The 19,386-nt window shown below is 50.2% G+C and overlaps 1 long non-coding RNA gene across 2 annotated transcripts; it reads right to left on the bottom strand.

Moving 5' to 3' along the window:
- Nucleotides 1-224: 224 nt before the first annotated feature.
- On the bottom strand, nt 225-15,083 carry LOC138419768 (uncharacterized). Of its 2 annotated transcripts, XR_011249064.1 has the most exons (3): nt 14,887-15,083; nt 1,683-1,876; nt 225-1,017 (listed from the first exon to the last, which is right to left on the bottom strand). It is a non-coding gene; the product is annotated as an uncharacterized lncRNA (long non-coding RNA). The 2 variants fall into 2 exon arrangements; XR_011249063.1 differs by lacking the exon at nt 14,887-15,083 and having other exon boundaries at nt 1,683-10,719.
- Between the last annotated feature and the right edge of the window lie 4,303 nt (nt 15,084-19,386).

Below are 19,386 nucleotides of genomic sequence, written 5' to 3'. Positions count from 1 at the left end.
TAAATATCCTGGCCTCTCTCTTCTCCCACCCTCTGATCTCCCCTGGTGCCCCCTCTTTGGCTGAACAACAGGAAATCAGAGGTGGGGCCCTGCAGTGAGGCAGGCTGTAGTTGTTAGACTCAGGATTTAGGCAGGGAGAAGGTGAAGACTGTCCACAGAGGGGGCAAACAGAGTCAATGGCACAGTAGACAGGTGCCCTTAAACAAACTGGAGTCATATTCTTATACGATTTTGAATTCTCTTTATTCTAAACGAAGCTTAAAATTAAGCTTTTTTGGTAAGAATTTTTCCAAGTTGCTTGATTAATCTTCAAAATCATATTGAATGGTTGTGGACTGACACTCCTTGACTTCTCCTTGCAAGCATTCCCTGTTCTCCCAACAAGCCTTCATCTGACCCCTTGCACTAACTTGCTGACTCATCTCCCATCTGTGGCTTTACTTCCTCCAATCCGTTCTCTTTCAGTCTCTGGAGGGACCATTCTGTGACACAGATCTGCTCATGTTATTTTCCCGCTTGTGTGCATGTGTGCTAAGTCACTTCAGTTGTGTCTGACACTTTGAGACTGTATGGACCGTAGCCTGCCAGGCTCCGCTGTCCATGGGATTCTCCAGGCAACAATACTGGATTGCCATGCCCTCCTCCAGGGGATCTTCCCAAACCCAGGGATTGAACCCGCATCTCTTGTGTCTCCCGCACTGGAAGGTGGGTTCTTTACCACTAACACCACCCGAGAAGTCCCATTTTCCTGCTTAAGACCTTCAGTGGTTCCCCACTAATATTAGTACAAACTCAGACTCTTCTATGCATCTGGCAAGGTCCTGCAGGCTCTGGCGCCTCTTCCTCTCCATATGCAGCTCCAGCCCCTCCCCGCAGGCATCAGAGGTCCAGCCACACTGCTTTTGCTGATGGGAGGCAGTGTGTGCAGTGGTTAGGGCTTGAGCACTGTAGCCAGTCTGCCTGGGTCCACATCTCAGCTCTCCTGTTGACAGCTTTATGACTTGCACATTTCTCTACCTGGAAAACATGAGTAATGATATGCCTTGGGGTGGAAGGACTCTGAGTTAATGCATGAAGAGAGTTTGGAATGGTCCTTGGAGCATCCTGACTGCTCAATATGTCCATATGATATTAGCATCATCGTTATCATTATTGCTCCCTGAACACACCAGAGCAGTTCTAAAACAGGCCCTTCCATCAAGAGCCAGAGTCCATGGCTCTTCCTCTTGAATCAAGGTGGGCTTAAGGCTGCTTCAACCAACAGAATGAAGTGGGAGTGACGGTTTGCGACTCCTGAGGTGGGGCAGCTTCTATCTTTTCCAATAGAATATTTCTTATCACAGCCCCAACCTTCAAGTATGACTACCCTGAAGTGGCCATAATATGAGGAAGCCTAAACTGCATAGACAGGCCATGCAGGCACTGTGGCTGGCAGTCCTAGTCTTTGAATCGTCCTGGCCCGTGCCAGGTAAACGAGTAAACGAGACCAGACAATTTCAGGGCGCTAGTCTAAGTTGCTCCAGCCTCAAGTTTTCCAGCTGAGGACCCAGATACTGAGGAGCAGAGATACTCTGCCCTAACTGAATTCCCAACCTGCTATGAACATAATAAAATGGTTGTTTTAAGTGGTTAAATTTTGGCATAATTTGTTACACAGCAATGAATAGATAATCAATACTTACATAATGCTCTTTTTTTCCCTTTGGCCAACTCCTGCACATTTTTCAAGACCCTGAAAAAAATGTCATCTCCTCTGCGAAGTCTTCTCTGATTCCTCCCTGCCCTTTCTTCTGTTTTCTCACTCATATCCATCTCTATCATTAGACCAGGCATCCTGGAGGGCAGGAGCTTGGGTCCACATTTATCTCCCCAGCATCTGGTCAGGGGTGTACAGTGTAATAGGTTACATTTGCTGAATGAATGAATGAATGAATGAAGCCAGAGCTCTTTCTCCACAGGAATTGGCCTGCATGGCAGAACTATCTGGAAAATATTGGCATAATTTCCACATTGTGGGACTAGATAAATATTGGTATAGTGAAGGAAAATCCTGACTTGTTCAAATCCTAAATAATCACCTGGGGAGCTCTAAAAATGTCCAGCCCCAGGCCCCACCCCACATCAGCTGAATCATACTCTGTGTAAGGGAGGCCCAGGTATCACAGCTTTAAGAATACTTTCCAGGTGATTCTAACAGGCAGCCTGGGTGGAAAAGCACTGCTGTTTAACCATGACAACAACATTAGTGATGATGCTGGCTAAGGCTTTTTGAGTACTTACTATGTGCCAAATGTTCTATGGTTTTTTGTGAATTAACTCGTTTACTCTGCACTGCCACCTTATGAGGAGACACTATAATCATCTCCATTTTAACAGCTTTATTGAGGATTAGCTGACCTACGATAAGCCATGCCTTTTAAAATATATAATGTGATATTTTGGCATCCACACACTCACACCCACACACCATCAAGAAAGGGAACATACTCATCTCTCCCAAACATGTCCTTGTGCCCACTGGTAATCCCTCCCTCCTGCGAGCCCCTGCTTCCCTCCGTCCACAGGCAGCCACTGATCTGCTTCCTGTCACTACATTCATTTGCATTTTCTTGAATGTTATGCAAAATCATGCTGTATGTACTTTTTTCTTCTGGTTTCACGCACCTGTGATAATCTTACGATTCATCCACCTTGCTCTGTGTATTGACAGCCCATTCCTTTTCGTTGCTGGGCAGTATCCCACTGTTTGGGTTCACATCAACCCCCACTTGGATGGGGAGACTCAAGTTCAGAAAAGTGAAGTGGCTTGCTCAAGGTCACTTGGCTGGTAATTGGTGAACTTGAATCCAGGTGGTTGCCTCCAGGGCCAGCGCACTGAACTGCCACCTGTGTGTTCTCTCTTACTGGACTATGATGCTTTTTCCTTTGGTAGGCAGAATAATGCCCTCCGCCACCCCCCAAAAAACTTGTCTGCATCCAATCTGTAGAAGTTGTGAAGATGGTATGTAACATGGCAGGGGGGAATTAAGTTTGCAGATGAATTAAGATTGCTATCAGCTGTGGACTTCTGTGGTGGCTCAGTGGTTGACTCCGAGCTTCCACTGCAGGGGCACGGCTTTAGTCCCTGGTGGGGGAAGATCCAGTGCTCTTGCCTGGAAAATCCCATGGACGGAGGAGCCTGGTAGGCTGCAATCCATGGGGTCGCGAAGAGTCGGACGTGACTGAGCGACTTCACTTTCAATTTTTCACTTTTCACTTTTATGCATTGGAGAAGGCAATGGCAACCCACTCCAGTGCTCTTGCCTGGAGAGTCCCAGGGACGGAGGAGCCTGGCGGGCTGCCGTCTATAGGGTCGCACAGAGTCGGACATGACTGAGGCGACTTAGCAGCAGCAGCAGCAGGGGAAGATCCTGCATGCCACTTGGCACGCTGACCTTAAAATAAAGAGATTATCCTTGGTTATCAAGGTGGGCCCAATACTATCACAAGGGTCCTGAGAGTGGAAGAGGGAGGCGGAAGAAGCGGTCACAGTCAGAACTCTGAAGATGCTATGCTGCTGGATTTGAAGGTGGAAGAAGGGGCCATGAGCCAAGGAATGGAGGTAAAAGACAAGGAAGCAGATTCTCCCCTGGAGCTTTCAGGATGAGCATGGCCCTGTTAACACCTTGATTCTGCCTCAGTGACTTTACCCTCTTCCAGACTCTGACCTCCAAATCTATAAGACAATACATCTTTGCTGTTTTAAGCACTAAGTTTGTGGTGACTTGTTACAGCAGCCACAGGAAACTGACACAGTGACTATGACCGTTTGGAAGGTATGTCTGAGCCCCAGGAGACCAGCGAGGGGTTGTAGTGTTCCAGGGGCAGCTGGGGCAGACTGAGCTTATCAGAGCACAGAGCCCTGGAAAGTACTCACCTGCTCAGCCCCCTGCCCCAACCAAGCTCAGGCCCAGGCTCTGGCTGAAACATTCCCAAGGTCACACTGTTGGAGGGTCAGCTGCAGGGAGGGAGGTCCTGGAGTTCGGAGATACCCTGGCAGATCAAACTGTTCTCTAGTTCTTTGCAGGCCTAAGGTGAATGCAGGAGGCAGGCATCCTCCACCACCTGAACCAGACAGACCCAGGCCCTAGCTGCAGAGGATGCTGGGAGTGTGGGCATGCTGGCCCAGGGTCAGTCATGCAGCGGGACCTCAGACAACACAGAAGTCAAAGCCCTCAGAGGAGGAGGGCTTGGAGGAGCCCATGGGAGCTGACAGCAAGTGACAGCGGTTAGCACCCAGCATTCTAGGCAGAGAAGGCCAAAGGCAAAGACCTGGTGGGGAGAAAGAAGCCAGGGGCAGCATATGCTAAGGAAGGAACTGGACTTTCAGAATGGCATTTAAATGGATAATCATCGGATTTAAGTGCAAGAAAGTGGCTCTGGCTGTCTTGTGGCTTAGGGTTGCAGGGGAGCAAAGCAGGAGATCACCTAGGAGGGAAACAGTGGAAACTGTGACAGGTTTTATTTTCTTGGGCTCCAAAATCACTGCAGATGGTGAGTGGTGCCATGCAATTAAAAGATGCTTGTTCCTTGGAAGAAAAGCTATGACAAACCTAGACAGAGTGTTAAACAGCAGAGATATCACTTTGCCAACAAAGATCCGTATAGTCAAAGCTATGGTTTTTCCAGTAGTCATGTACAGATGTGAGAGTTGGACTGTAAAGAAGGCTGAGCACCAAAGAATTGAAGCTTTTGACTGTGGTGCTGGAGATTTTTGAGAATCCCTTTGACAGCAAGGAGATCAAACCAGTCAATCATAAAAGAAATCAACCCTGAATATTCATTAGAAGAACTGATGCTGAAGCATCAGCATCAGTACTACAGAACTGAAGTACTCCAGTACTTTGGCCACCTGATGCAAAGAACCGATTCATTGGAAAAGACCCTGATGCTGGGAAAGATTGAGGGCAAGAGGAGAAGTGCATGGCAGAGGATGAGATGTTAGATAGCATCATTGACTCAGTAGCCATGAGTTGGAGCAAACTCCAGGAGATAGTGAAGGACAGGGAAGCCTGGCATGCTGCAGTCCATGGGGTCACAAAGAGTAGGACACAACCTAGTGACTGAACGACAACAATCACCTAGGAAGGGAACTAACTGTTCAGATGAGGGAGACGGCGCCTGGCACGAGAGTGGTGACTACAAGCTGGAAAGAAGGGGACGTCTTTGGGGAAAGAGAGGGCAGTTGACAGCCCATCGGAAGCCCACTCACCCAGAATGAATCCAGACCTAGCTGTGATCATAGCTTCAGGATTTGCCTCCTGAAGGCATTAAGGCCGACGCCTTGGGCTGCAGTCATCCCACGGTCCAGACCTGGCTAAACCCCGCCACATGCAAGGCTGAATGATGCCGGAAAGTCCTAAACCCTGGAGTCAGGGAGCTTAAGGAGTCTTTTTAAAGCGTCCTTGTTTCTGGCAGGCATGATTCCCAAGGAAGTTTAAGAAGGCCTTGAGGGGCTTTCCTGGTGGTGCAGTGGTAAACAATTAGCCTCCCAGTGCAGGAGACCTGGGTTTGACCCCTGGTCTGAGAGGATCCCACATGCCGTGGAACAGCTAAGCCCGTGAGCCACAACTACCGAGCCTGTGCTCTGGGGCCCAGGAGCCTCAACTCCTGAAGCCCTTGCACCCAGAGTCTGTGTGCAGACAGAGAACAAGAGAAGCCGCCACAGTGAGAGGCCCACGCAGCGCAACTACAGAGCGGCCCCCGCTCACCACAGCTAGGGGAAAGTCCGCGCAGCAACGGAGACTCAGCGCAGATAAGTGCATAAAGAAAATTGAAAAGCCTTAAAAAAAGAAGAAAAGCCTTGAGGAAGAGCAAGAGTTGGAGGAAGCATCCTGGCCTGTGAGCAAGTTCTCGGTCCACGGTCCATCTGGGCAGGGGCAGGGAGGACTGATGAGCTGTCCAGGTGGTAATTGGGGCCCAGATGTGCTTTCTGGCCCTGGAGATGATGCCCTCCTCAGGGCAGGGTCTGGAGAGTGCCATCCACGGTGCTGGGCCACCAACTCCCATGTGAAAGGCTGAGTGTGTGAAGCCTGGCAGAGCGGACCCTACCCTGGAGGCTCCATCCTCAAGGTGGGACTCTTGACACCATGTCCAGGGCCCAAGCCTGCCCTGGCTCTCCTACCACAGACCAGGGCTCCAGGGAGCTGACAGCCAGCCAGACAGGGCCAGGGGCCATCTGGGCAGCCACCACCTCTCCTCCAGCCCCACCCTTCTCTGCCCCTGCCACGGGAACAGACACCCCATATATCCCACTGAAATGGGCTGAACTGCGTCCCCTCAAGTTGCATATGTTGATGTGCTGACCCTCGGTACATCAGAAAGGGACCGTACTTGGAGATGGAATGTTAAAGAGGCAATTAAGTTAAAAAGGTGTCATAATAAAAAAGGAAATCTGAACACACAGTCACATGCAGAGGGGAGACGAGGTGGAGACACGTGGAGAAGACAGCCATCTACAATCTGAGGACACAGACCTCAGAAGGAACCGGCCCTGCCGACACCTTGACCTTAGATTTCTAGCCTCTGCAGCTGTGAGAAAACACATTTCTGTGTTTAAATCGTGAAGTCCCTGGTACTTAGTTAGAGCAGCCCTGGCATACTGAGGTGCCTACCATCATAGCATTAATAGCAGTGACCATGTACCGTGAGCTTGCTGAGTGCCAGGCATGGTGCCAAGACAGAGCCATGTGCCATCACTCTTATTCCTCACTAACCCGGGTAGGCAGAGATCGGGGATCCTCTCTGGAGCCCGGAGCAGGTGGCTCTGCCACCTACCAGCAGCGTGACCTCAAGTGAATCGCTTTGTCTCTCTGGGCTTTAGTTTCCTTGTCTGCCCACTGATGCTGGAATAGTACATCCCATGGTCATTTTAAGGACTGACTTAGCTCCTGCAACATAGTTGGTGCTGATTAAATGTTGGCTATTATTTTTTTTTTCATTTTACAGAAATGGAGGTTTGGAGAGGTGGTAACTTGCCCAAGGTTGCACAGCTAGCAAGTGGGGTTGGGGGGCCAGGATTTTTTTTTAATTGGAGTATAACTGCTTTGTATGGTTGTGTTGGTTTCTGCTGTAAAATAACGTGAATTAGTTATAAGTATACATATATCAGCGTGGGCGGCTGCGACGATGCGCAGAGTGTGGCCGGGAGGAGCTACCCCACGTCCAAGGAGTGGTGACTGTGCGGGCGCTGGAGGGCCTAGAGGAGTTATTCCACGTTCAAAGTTGGGAGGGGTGGCGATGAGGAGATACACCTCGTCCAAGGTAAGGAGCAGCGGCTGCGCTTTGCTGGAGCAGCCGTGAAGAGATACCCCACGTCCAAGGTAAAAGAAACCCAAATAAGACGGTGGGTGTTGCAAGAGGGCTGCCGCTGCTGCTAAGTCACTTCAGTCGTGTCCGACTCTGTGCGACCCCATAGATGGCAGCCCACCAGGTTCCCCGATCCCTGGGATTCTCTAGGCAAGAACACTGGAGTGGGTTGCCATTTCCTTCTCCAATGCATGGAAGTGAAAAGTGAAAGTGAAGTCGCTCAGTCATGTCCGACTCTTCGTGACCCCATGGACTGCAGCCCACCAGGCTCCTCCGTCCATGGGATTTTCCAGGCAAGAGTACTGGAGAGGGGTGCCATTGCCTTGGCAGACACACTGAAACCATAATCACAGAAAACTAGTCAATCTAATCACACTAGGACCACAGCCTTGTCTAACTCAATGAAACTCAGCCATGCCCTGTGGGGCCACCCAAGACAGGCGGGCATGGTGGAGAGGTCTGACACAATGTGGTCCACTGGAGAAGGGAATGGCAAACCACTTCAGTATTCTCGCCTTGAGAACCCCATGAACAGTATGAAAAGGCAAAACGATAGGATACCAAAAGAGGAACTCCCCAGGTCAGTAGGTGCCCAATATGCTACTGGAGATCAGTGGAGAAATAACTCCAGAAAGAATGAAGGGATGGAGCCAAAGCAAAAACAATGCCCAGTTGTAAAAGACTCTGATGCTGAGAGGGATTGGGGGCAGGAGGAGAAGGGGACGACAGAGGATGAGATGGCTGGATGGCATCACTGACTCGATGGACGTGAGTCTGAGTGAACTCTGGGAGTTGGTGATGGACAGGGAGGCCAGGCGTGCTGCGATTCATGGGGTGTAAGAGTCGGACATGACTGAGCGACTGAACTGAACTGAACTGATACATATATCCTTTATCTCTTGTGCCTCCATCCTACCCCTCCATCCCACCCCTCTAGGTCCTCACAGAGCATGGAGCTGAGCTCCCTTGTGCTACGCAGCAGCTTCCCACTGGCGATCTGTTCCACACACGGCAGTGACTATATGTCAGTCCTAATCTCCCAGTGTGTCCCCTCCTCCTCCTCCGGCACCCACACGCCCATTCTCTGCATCTGTGTCTCTAGTCCTGCCCTGCAAATAGGGTCATTTATACCATTTTTCCAGACTTCACATAGATGTGCCAATATACAGTATTTCTTTTCTTTCTGACTTACTTCACTCTGTATGACAGACTCTAGGTTCATCTACGTCTCTACAAATGACCCAATCTCATTTATTTTTATGGCTGAGTAGTATTCCATTGAATATATGCACAACATCATCTTTATCCATTCATCTGTCGAGGGGCAGCTAGGCTGCTTCCATGTCCTGGCTATTGTGAATAGTGCTGCAGTGAACACTGGGGTACATGCGTCGTTTTGAATTTTGCTTTTCTCAGGGAATGAGACCAGAAGTGGGGCTGCTGGGTCACATGTTAGTTACACGGTACTCACACAAGTGACTCAGTGAACTCTACTCTGCGGCTGCCTCCCTTCCTACCCCGTCTGCAGTCCAGAGCGCACAACGGCCGCCTCTGTGACTCAATCTGCCATACTCCCGGAATTACGCTCGCACACTGTGAAAACCATTTGTTTGGGGTTTGCCTTCTCTGCCACCCACTGAGCCTGTCTTTGGGGCCGGGCCTTGTCTCGTGTGCGGGAGCACCGCAGCTCTGAATACAGGCCTCTGTGGATATTTGGGAACCAGGCTCAGGTTGCACTCAGCCTAAGGTCTCCGGATCGTTTCTCCTTGCCCGTCACTGCAGCTCTGTGTAGCAGGTGGGGCAGGGGCAGTGAGGTCCCACGAAGAGAGCAAGCTGCCCGGTGACACACAGCAGGGAAGCAGCAGGATGAGATGGCTCATCTCTGGGAGGAGAGCCCTGTTCTCCTGTATCGCATCCTCTGGCTCACATACCAGGCAGTCCCAGAAGGAGGGGACACTGCGCCTGGGGTCCTGGGAGGGGACAGGGCCTCTTGACTCTGAGTGGTCTACTGTCCTGGGCATAGGCCTGTACCAGCCAGGAGTGTCTGTCAACCACTCACTGACCTCAGAGCCCAGAGACCAGTAGGACAAGGAGGGTTTCAAGGGACCTATCAGGGGATCTGTGGCCCTCACTGGTGAGATCTGTGTCCAGAAACTCAAGAGGTGACCTTGGTCGGTCGCTTTGCCTGTTAAGGGGTAGTCCAGAACACATTTCCTGCATCCTCCACAGGGCATAACTGTAGCCTCTGCTCTCAGTGGTTCTCAGTTCAGTGGTTTATGGTGCGTATTCAGTCGCCCAGTCGTGTATGACTCTCTATGACACCATGGATTGTAGCCTGCCAGGCTTTTCTGTCCATGGAATTTTCTAGGCAAGAATACTGGAGTAGGGTACCATTTCGTTCTCCAGGGAATCTTCCTGACCCAGGGATCTAACCAGCCTCTCTTATGTCTCCTGAATTGGCAGGCAGATTCTTTACCACCAGCACCACCTAGGAAGCCATGTTCAGTTCACTTCAGTCGCTCAGTCATGTACAACTCTGTGCGACCCCATGAACCACAGCATGCCAAGCCTCCCTGTCCATCACCAACTCCCGGAGGCCACCCAAACCCATGTCCATTGAGTCGGTGATGCTATCCAACCATCTCATCCTCTGTCATCCCCTTCTCCTCCTGCCCTCAATCTTTCCCAGCATCAGCGTCTTTTCAAATGAGTCAGCTCTTTGCATCAGGTGGCCAAAGTATTGGACTTTCAGCTTCAACATCAGTCCTTCCAATGAACACCCAGGACTGATCTCCTTTAGGATGGACTGGTTGGATCTCCTTGGAGTCCAAGGGACTCTTCAGAGTCTTCTCCAACACCACAGTTCAAAAGCATCAATTCTTTGGTGCTCAGCTTTCTTTACAGTCCAACTCTCACATCCATACATGACCACTGGAAAAACCATAGCCTTGACTAGACAGACCTTTGTTGGCAAAGTAATGTCTCTGCTTTTCAACATGCTATCTAGGTTGGTCATAACTTTCCTTCCAAGGAGTAAGTTTTTTAAATTTCATGGCTGCAATCACCATCTGCAGTGATTTGGGAGCCCAGAAAAATAAAGCCAGCCACTGTTTCCACTGTTTCCCCATCTATTTCCCATGAAGTGATGGGACCAGACACCATGATCTTAGTTTTCTGAATGTCGAGCTTTAAGCCAACTTTTTCACTCTCCTCTTTCACTTTCATCTAGAGGCTTTTTAGTTCCTCTTCACTTTCTGCCATAAGGGTGGTATCATCTGCATATCTGTGGTTATTGATATTTCTCCCAGCAGTCTTGATTCCAGCTTGTGCTTCCTCCAGCCCAGAGTTTCTCATGATGTACTCTGCATAGAAGTTAAATAAGCAGGGTGACAATATACAGCCTTGACATACTCCTTTTCCTATTTGGAACCAGTCTGTTGTTCCATGTCCGGTTCTAACTGTTGCTTCCTGAGCTGCATATAGGTTTCTCAAGAGGCAGGTCAGGTGGTCTGGTAAGCCCATCTCTTTCAGAATTTTCCACAGTTTATTGTGATCCACACAGTCAAAGGCTTTGGCATAGTCAATAAAGCAGAAGCAGATGTTTTTCTGGACCTCTCTTGCTTTTTCGATGATCCAGTGGATGTTGGCAATTTGATCTCTGGTTCCTCTGCCTTTTCTAAAACCAGCTTGAACATCTGGAAGTTCACGGTTCACATATTGCTGAAGCCTGGCTTGGAGAATATTAAGCATTACTTTAGTAGCGTGTTAGATGAGGGCAATTGTGCAGTAGTTTGAGCATTCTTTGGCATTGCCTTTCTTTGGGATTGGAATGAAAACTGACCTTTTCCAGTCCTGTGGCCACTGCTGAGTTCTCCAAATTGAAATAGCCTGTAGTGTACAATTAAAATGGGGGCCTCTGTGTTCTGAGAAATGGGGTATTTCCTGCCATGTCAGTAAACAAATGATGTCACGGTCATCAGCGATTGCAGCCACCCTGGATAGTGAGCTGGTGAGCCCTGAGGGAGCTCAGGATATGAAAACACAGGACACCAGCTCCAGACAGGTGAGGGGCAGTGGTTTATAGTAGAGCTAAGGAAACTGAGGGAATCTGGCCTGCTTGGAGGGCCCACTGCCAGCCTTCCAGCCCCTAAGGCCTGCAAGTTGGGAGCTGGTTCTCTAGATCACAGACTGCAATAGGCCGGGGCCCTTTGTGTGCCTCTTGCCTCCTCACCCACATCGGCCTTGGGCATTTTGAAGGCTGTGCCTTTAATTTTCCTTGAAGAAGAGCTGAGGACTAAGACAGGGTTAAGCTGTTCCCAGGCTGACCTGGAAAGATGGAAGACATCAGTCTCAGCTGGCCACCCTCAGATCCCTGTAACCTGGCCTGGGCTGGGGTGATGGGGTGATGGTCTTCTTGCCCACCTTATCTTTGTCCTAGCGCCATCATCTTTGGCCTGAAGAACTGGGACGGTTCTTCACCAGTCTTGGCCCTTCTCGCAGCCTGCATGAACGAGCTCTCTGGTCTCAGTTGGTCCTTTCCCTCTAAAATCCTGTAGAGGGCCCCAATTCCTCCATGGGCCCACCTGGAGACCCCATGCCTTGGGCAGGAGTAGCAATCAATCACGGATGGCACATGGGATGAAACTCACCTGCCACCCTGAAAGTGCTCAGGTCCCAAGATGTCTCTAGCTCACCTGCTGCTTTGTAAGCAGTTCCAGCCTCCGTTTGCCCTTCTGTAGGATGGGAGAGGAGACGTCTGCCTACTCCCTCATTATAAGCCGCTGAGAACATGAATCAGACTCTCCATCTTCACCCAGGCCTCTGCTTCCTCTGCCCCAGCTCCCACCCCATAACATTACCTTCCACTTAGGGATTTCCACTCAGATCCCTGACAGTTCCCAATAGGTAGCTGAATCTAGCTTGCAATGTACCTACCTGCTATTATCAGGACATTTAAATGATCTATGTAGAAGCGGACTCATTTGCTGGAGTCTCTGAATTACACTGTTATCCTGCAAGCTTCTGAGTCATGAAATAGGCATCCGGCTGAAGGGATGGCTCAGAGCAGGGCCTTCCCAGGCGGATGTACAAACACATCACTTCTGCTTCCAAAGGATTGAGGAGTGTCTTTCACACCCACAGTAGCCTCATCTGAAAATGACTCAAGACTGTGTGTGGGGTCAGGGATGAGCACAGGACTGAAAGCTGGGAGACCTGGTTTCTTTCCAGTCCCAGCTCTGTCTCTTGAACCTTACCTGTGGGTATCCAGACAATCCCCTGAACCTCTGACGTCCGGTTCCCCATCAGTGCAATGAGTGAAGTCAGAGAGGGAACATAGCCAGTGTGATGGAGAGGATGGGGCCCTGGTGAACTGCACGCTTACGCCAGGCCTGAAGCAGCTCCATGCTCTATCTCTGCTCCAGTCAACTGTATCTCTGGCTGCCTTGTATACATGCATTCTATGTGGTCTAGTTCCCCAATGGTTGGGGAAGTAAAGAATCTGGATTTTGGTGTAAAATTTCCTGATTTTTATCTGCTAGCAATGAATTCAAAAGTTTATGAAACACTGTGGGGATCAAAGAAAACATGCCAGGGACTCGTGCTTGCTAGCTTTGGACTGGAAAATCTTCTGACACTCAGTGCTGTGGTTCGTCTGCGCTATACACTAAAATCACCTGAGGGTTAGGAAAAAGTGGACCCTCCTCCCCCTCCTCCCAGAGATTCTGATTTAAGGTCTGGGGTGGGGCACCGCAGTGCACAACAGGCACCAGATGAAGGGCTGAGTCCTGTCTGTGCCGTGAACGGGCTGGGCGACCTGCGTAAGTTACATCACATCACCGCTGAGCCTCTGGTTAGAGATCGGACCAATGCAGCTTGTGGACAAGGTAGTAAGGATTCATTCGTGGAAAGGTCTTGGCACATAGATGGTGTGTAGGGTGAAAAAGCAATTGGTAGCTGCTTTTGACGTAGTACCTTGAAACTAGCCTTGGAAAACAAGTTCATCTGCTGAGATGATGAAAGTTGCTCAGGGTTGGAGGCTGCAGGACAGGGGTCCCAGCCCCACCTCTGGCTAGCAGTGGAGTCTGGGGAGAAATTCTCAGAGCTAGGTATCATTGTGTTGGCCAAAGCTCTCTTTTTGTTGTGAATACCCAAGTTCACTGATTTGGGGGTGAGGCATGGACTGACTCAAGTCCAAGCTTCCAAGTGTGTGGAGGGTAGGCACTGCCCTAGGGAATCCTCTGGCAGTCTCAGAGAGTAGGGATAATCTGCCCATTTGACTGGTGAGAAAACTGAGGGTCAGGTAGTGTGATTTCCTCAGAGAGGCATAGGCCGGGAGGATCAGAGCTAGTTTTGAACCTTAGGACAGAAGGGTATCTGACCCCCATGAGTAGGGTGGGAGATGCCCTCAGGGGCTGGACAGATAGGCAAGTAACAGAGAGAAGGGCTGGGTTCATAGTCAGGGTGTGGAGACAACAAAAGATTGTCTCCAAGGCCAAACTCTCATCAGGCTTTTCCGGTCTCTTTTTAAACTAGGGCTCGACTTTTGCACTTCTGTGCTCCCCTAAACCAAAGGGACCAGATTCCCAGCTTAAGGGACTCGCATTAAAACAAACAAAAACATCCTAGGCAAGTCTCCTGGCTTATGAGGGCGGCGAGCCCTTGCATCCCAGTGAACCCAGCCAGCAAGCTCTCCATGGGCTGATTTCTCCGACCCCAGGGAGAAAGAAAGGAACGCAAGGGCCTGCGGAGCCACCGCCCAAGGTCAAGCTACGGGGGGCGGCGCCCGTCCGGTGACCACTGGTTGTCGCTCCCTGCATCTCCAGCCGCCTGCCCAGAAGCATAAGATCAGGTCTCTGGGGCTCGGCTCCCAGCGACCCTGAGCAGGGGTCCCAAGCCCCGCGCCGGCCAGGCTGCACCTAGACCCCTCCCCTCCCCCCGCGCAGCCCCTCTCGGTCCCCGCCCGCTGCGCTTGCCCCCCGACCCTGGGATCTGGCCCTGGCCTCCCGCTGCCAGGCCTTCCCTCCCCCACCCCACCAGCTGGGCGGCCCCTCAGTGGGGGGCCGGGGCCTCCATCTCCTGCCCATCCCCCGCGACCTCTACCCACCCGGCCCCCTGGCCCCTTGCCCTGCTCTCCCAGCTCTCTGGGGCGCCCCTCCTCTCCCCGCCTCCTCCCCTGCGGCGGCGGCTTCCTTCTCCTCCCACCCCCCGTGGCTCTGGAATTCCTGGTGGAACCGACTCCCCAGGCCCGCCCTGCAACCGGGCGTGCAAAAGCGTCCCCAGCGCGCTGCCGCCGAGGAGCACGTGGCTCGTGTCGGTCTTGGCGGTGTTTAGACCTAACTGGGGTGTTTGCACGTGCACACGTGTTTCTGCCTCCAACTGTGCTTATCCGTCGGTGTATTATTTTTTTGTGTGCACACACCCTCAGTCACACTTGGGGAAACTTTTCTGAAAATCCTGGGCTGGCAGTTTAAATATAAAAAGGCTTTGTTTAATGCCAGAAGCATTTCCCCCACGCGCTGAGAATCACGGAATACTCACCTCCTTCCCCCTCCTCCGTAAAGACCTGGCGGCGGAGGCTCTCTCTTTGTTGGGGCAGACTGAGGTTTCCCTGCATGAAGGAAAAGGTTCTTCTTGAGGTCCACTGATCCCCTCACCCTTCCATATCCGTCCCCCAAAAGGCTTTCTCAGAACCCTAAGCTTCCCAGTCTGTCTCTCTCCTGGGGCTGTTTAACTCTGAATCTTACCCCCTCAAGTAGCTGGGAAACGATGCCAGCATCACTCTGGCTGTGGAATCCAAGTTGAAATGTGGCCAGTACATGGAGAAGGCTGAGGAGCAGGGCGGGTGGGGGGTGTTTGCAGGGGAATGTGGGCAAAGGGAAGAAACAAAGGGGAAAGAGTGAGATCCTCAAGTCGATGACATCCCCTCCAAGCGGGGATGCTAACACCTGTCTCATAAACTTCAGCGTTCCATTCCTTCATTGTACGTTTAGTGGCTATACCTCTCTTTGTACTCATACTAGGTGTATAGACAACTGCATATTAGTTTGTTGAGGGTTTGCAAGAGGATGTAAAGAATAGTGCACATGGGCATCCACTCTGGATTCTGGATTCAAATCCTGACCCCACAGTTGTACAACTTAGCCTCCCTACTACGTGCCTCTTTTTTTCTGTTTAGCAGAGTCAGTGGCAGTGACAGACCTTCCAGGGCTATTATGAGAATGGAATGAGTTAATTTACATAAACACTAGAACAGTCCTGGCACTTAAACATTTGCTGTGTGAGTTTCAGTGTTTATTATTGAGAATAGGGGTTGGCACCACCTGTTTTTACATGCCCTCCCTCAAGCTCAGAACGGTTTGTATATTTTTAAATAGTGGTGCAGGGGGGTGGGGACAAAAGACGATCAATATTTCAAGATGCATGAAAATGCCATGGGATTCAAATTCAGTGTCCATAAATAAAGCTGTGTTGGAGCACAGCCACGCCCATTTATTTTCATCTTGTCTTTGGCTGTGTTCATGCTACAAAGTAGTTAAGTAGTTGTGACAACTGTCAGCGCCACAGGTGCAGAGATTTTTGCTTGTTTGATTTTTAGTGTTTCCCCAGTGCCTGGGACATAATAGTTGCACAATAAGTTGCATGAATGAGTTTGGCCTCAGGCAAAAATGCGGTGGGACTTCAACATTCCTAAACTGGACCTGGGGGTCCCCACTAATTTAAGCAGATGTTCCTTTTGGAGATCAAAGAGGGGGCAGATTTCCCTCAGCCACTCTTCTCAAGGGGAAACAAAGAATCAGACTGGCTGCCCACAGTAGCCTTCCTTTAGGTAAGTCACTCACACACCTGGTTCAAGTGGACTCTTTTTATGTTGCCAAACTATGTGAGCAGGTCCTGGGGCCGGTGAGGGGAGGGAGGCAACTTGGGGCCATCACTGGGGGGGTGGTCCCCATACCTTCCTTCCTGCTCTGACCCACTCACTCACAGCAGACAGAAGTGTGACAGTGGCTTCCTGAGGAGAAGAATTTGATGTTCCTGGGCCACGTGCTCCATGGCAGAGGTGTTGTGGGGGTGGAGGAGGTGGGGGGATGGACCCTGGTCCCCTGGGGGAAAGAGGAACAAGGAAACAGCCAGGTCTACGGCTCTTTGGGGGCACTCAGGATGAGATTCCACTTGGCTTTGCCAAGGGGCTCTTCAAAAGTCCAAGTGAAAAGTTCCTATCAGTCAGCTCCAAGAAACAGACAAATAACCCAGGATAGGAACACATACAGGGCCGCATCTTGGGAGGACACACCAGGCTGCCCAGGTGATTGGGCTTGAGGCTGCATAATGGAGTCTCCCACAGCTGGTAGAGGCTCCTTCCTTCATCTGGTGTTTTCTGAAGTCCTGCTGTGTGCTGCTGGTGTTGTTGCTAGGAATAAGACACAGATCTTTCCAGGCGGAGCTCACAGCATTCTGGAACATAAATAATTATGATGTACTGAGATATGTGCGAGGTCACAGAGCTCCTCGAAGAGTGTAAGGGTACAACCAAACATTTTACAGGAGAGGAAACCAAAACAGCCAAAAACATGCAAAGAAGTTTGTATCTGGTTTCAGAAAAATGCAAGTAAGAGCCGACTGAGCGACTTCACTTTCACTTTTCACTTTCATGCATTGGAGAAGGAAATGGCAACCCACTCCAGTGTTCTTGCCTGGAGAATCCCAGGGACGGAGGAGCCTGGTGGGCTGCCGTCTATGGGGTCGCACAGAGTCGGACACGACTGAAGTGACTTAGCAGCAGCAGCAGCAGCAAGAGCCACATGAAATGCCTTTTAATGCCCATCAGATGAGCAAAATTAAAAATGGGTGATGTCACTTAGTTCTGATTCATAAACAAAAGCCCCTGTCCATAAACATAGCCTCTGTCCAGCAACCAGACTCCTGAGGTTCCATCCTGGGACCTAAGGATAAATATACAAGGATATTTATAGAAATGTTTTTCAAAGTGATGAAAACCTGAAAACATTTACTTCCAAGATGAGAGGTTAAACTCATGTGATATGTCTACACATGGAATATTATGTGATTGTGAAAAAGGATGAGTTGGCTTTGTTCTAAGTGCCCTGGAGGACTTCCATGGTATATGGTTAGGTAAGGAGAACCAGAGGTCCACAAATGTCCCATGTCTATAATGTGATGCACATTTTGATGCTAACAGCAGTCCTGCTTCTTCCCATGTAAGTACTTTTTGTTTGCATATGACCTGTAAGCATGGAGCATCCTTCTGAAGGCTACACATCAGACTACCAGCTTTGGAACTGGAGACTAGAAAGAGATAGATAATAAAGGAGATATTAACTTGGTCAACAGCAAAACCAGGAGAGTATACACTGGCTAATGTTGATGGAAAATATGTGACTTAATGTTTCTATAGGCTGCAATTGTAAATCTGTGAAAGCTAATTTGTACACACAATGAGAAGCTTGTGTTGTAGACAAAAGAAACATTGCTTTAATCTTGGGTGGGTCTGTGGGTAATTTTCTTTCTGGAATTCTGTAGTTTCAATTATAGTGTTTCTTATTCAGTCTTTATGATCATATAATAGCAACATTATCCCCAGTTCCAAACTAGGCAGTTAATTTGTCTGGGGTGTGGGAAGTTCAGGGGTTTCAACAGAGCCTCAGAAGAGAGATAAGATGGGATGTCCTTCTTTCTCTGGGAAACTGGCTAAAAGTTGAGCCCGTTAGGGAGAAAGAATAACTGTCTACCCACCCCCGACTTCTGGGAGGGTAAAATTGCATTCTTTCCCCAGAGTAAGTATTTTTGTGTCTAGGCTATTCTAGGCTTGCTTTAGGCACTTGCTTTAGGACAGGCAGTGAAGAAGATACAAAAGGTCCTTGTCCTCATGGGGCTTATAATCAAGTGGAAAAGACATATTAAACAAAAACAAATACATTGTTGTTGCTGTGGTTTTCATCCCACCACTTCCACTCTGTGGCTTTGCTGCAAGCCGGAGTGAGGCCAAGGACCTGCCTAAGAGAAGAGGCAGCATTCCTAGCTTTAGATCTCCCCAAACCTTGGGATGGGCTTGACAGACACATTGGCCTGAGGAAAGTCCCCCAGAGGTGTGTGTCTTTCTGTGCGTGTTTCTGGATGTTGAAAGATGCCTAAATACAAGAGCCAGAGTCTACCACCTGACCCGGTGGACAGACCTCCATGATCGGCAGGCTGTTCATCATGCCTGGATATGCCAACCTGCCTGTCATCCCCAAGGTGACCTGAGATCACTCCCTTTTCACTCCCAGCCCTGCTGGCTGTCTCTGCTCCCTCCCTGCAGGAGCCCAACAGCACCCTGAGGCCTCAGTGGAGCAGGTAGAGCAGCTGGCCACCAGGGCCCTGCAGCCCTCTCCCTGGGCGGTTGGGCACAGCCTGGCCCCTTTCCTCTCATCAGGAGCTTTGCCCTCCCAGGCCTTCCCTGGTGGCTCAGCTGGTAAAGAATCTGCCTGCAATGCAGGAGACCCCAGTTCGATTCCTGGGTCAGGAAGAGCCCCTGGAGAAGGCAATGGCTGCCCACTCCAGTATTCTTGTCTGGGAAATCATATGGACAGAGGAGCCTGGTGGGCTGCAGTCCATGGAATGGTAAAGAGTTGGACAAAACTGAGCGACATTCAATTTCACTTTGGCCTCCCAGCCCCTCCCTCTGAAGGCGCCCCTTCCTTTCTGCACCCACTCTTCCAAAGCAAGCAGCAGGCAAGCAGGGAGAGGGAAGGGAAAAAGAGGGCAGAGCTTTGGTCCTGAGCTTCAGATGGCATCCTTGCAAAATGCAGCCCCTGCCTCCTCCACTGCTTGTTCACAGGGTCCCTCCCCTGGGGTCAGATCCCATATTTCAGTGAAAGCCCCTGGAGCTGCCCTCCTGAAGTGTGAATACCTATATAATGGAAGCTTGTGCAGCCCTGCTGGTTACCCAGGGAGCCCCCTTGACCATGTAGCAGCATTTTTATTTTTTTCTATTTTATTTTTATTTTTTTTAATTTGCATTGTCATTTTATTTATTTATTT

This window comes from Ovis canadensis, chromosome 14, assembly GCF_042477335.2.
Source record: "Ovis canadensis isolate MfBH-ARS-UI-01 breed Bighorn chromosome 14, ARS-UI_OviCan_v2, whole genome shotgun sequence".
NCBI lineage: Eukaryota > Metazoa > Chordata > Mammalia > Artiodactyla > Bovidae > Ovis > Ovis canadensis.
The sequence above is the reverse complement of the archived record's forward strand: the minus strand, read 5'-3'. Positions and strand labels throughout refer to the sequence as shown.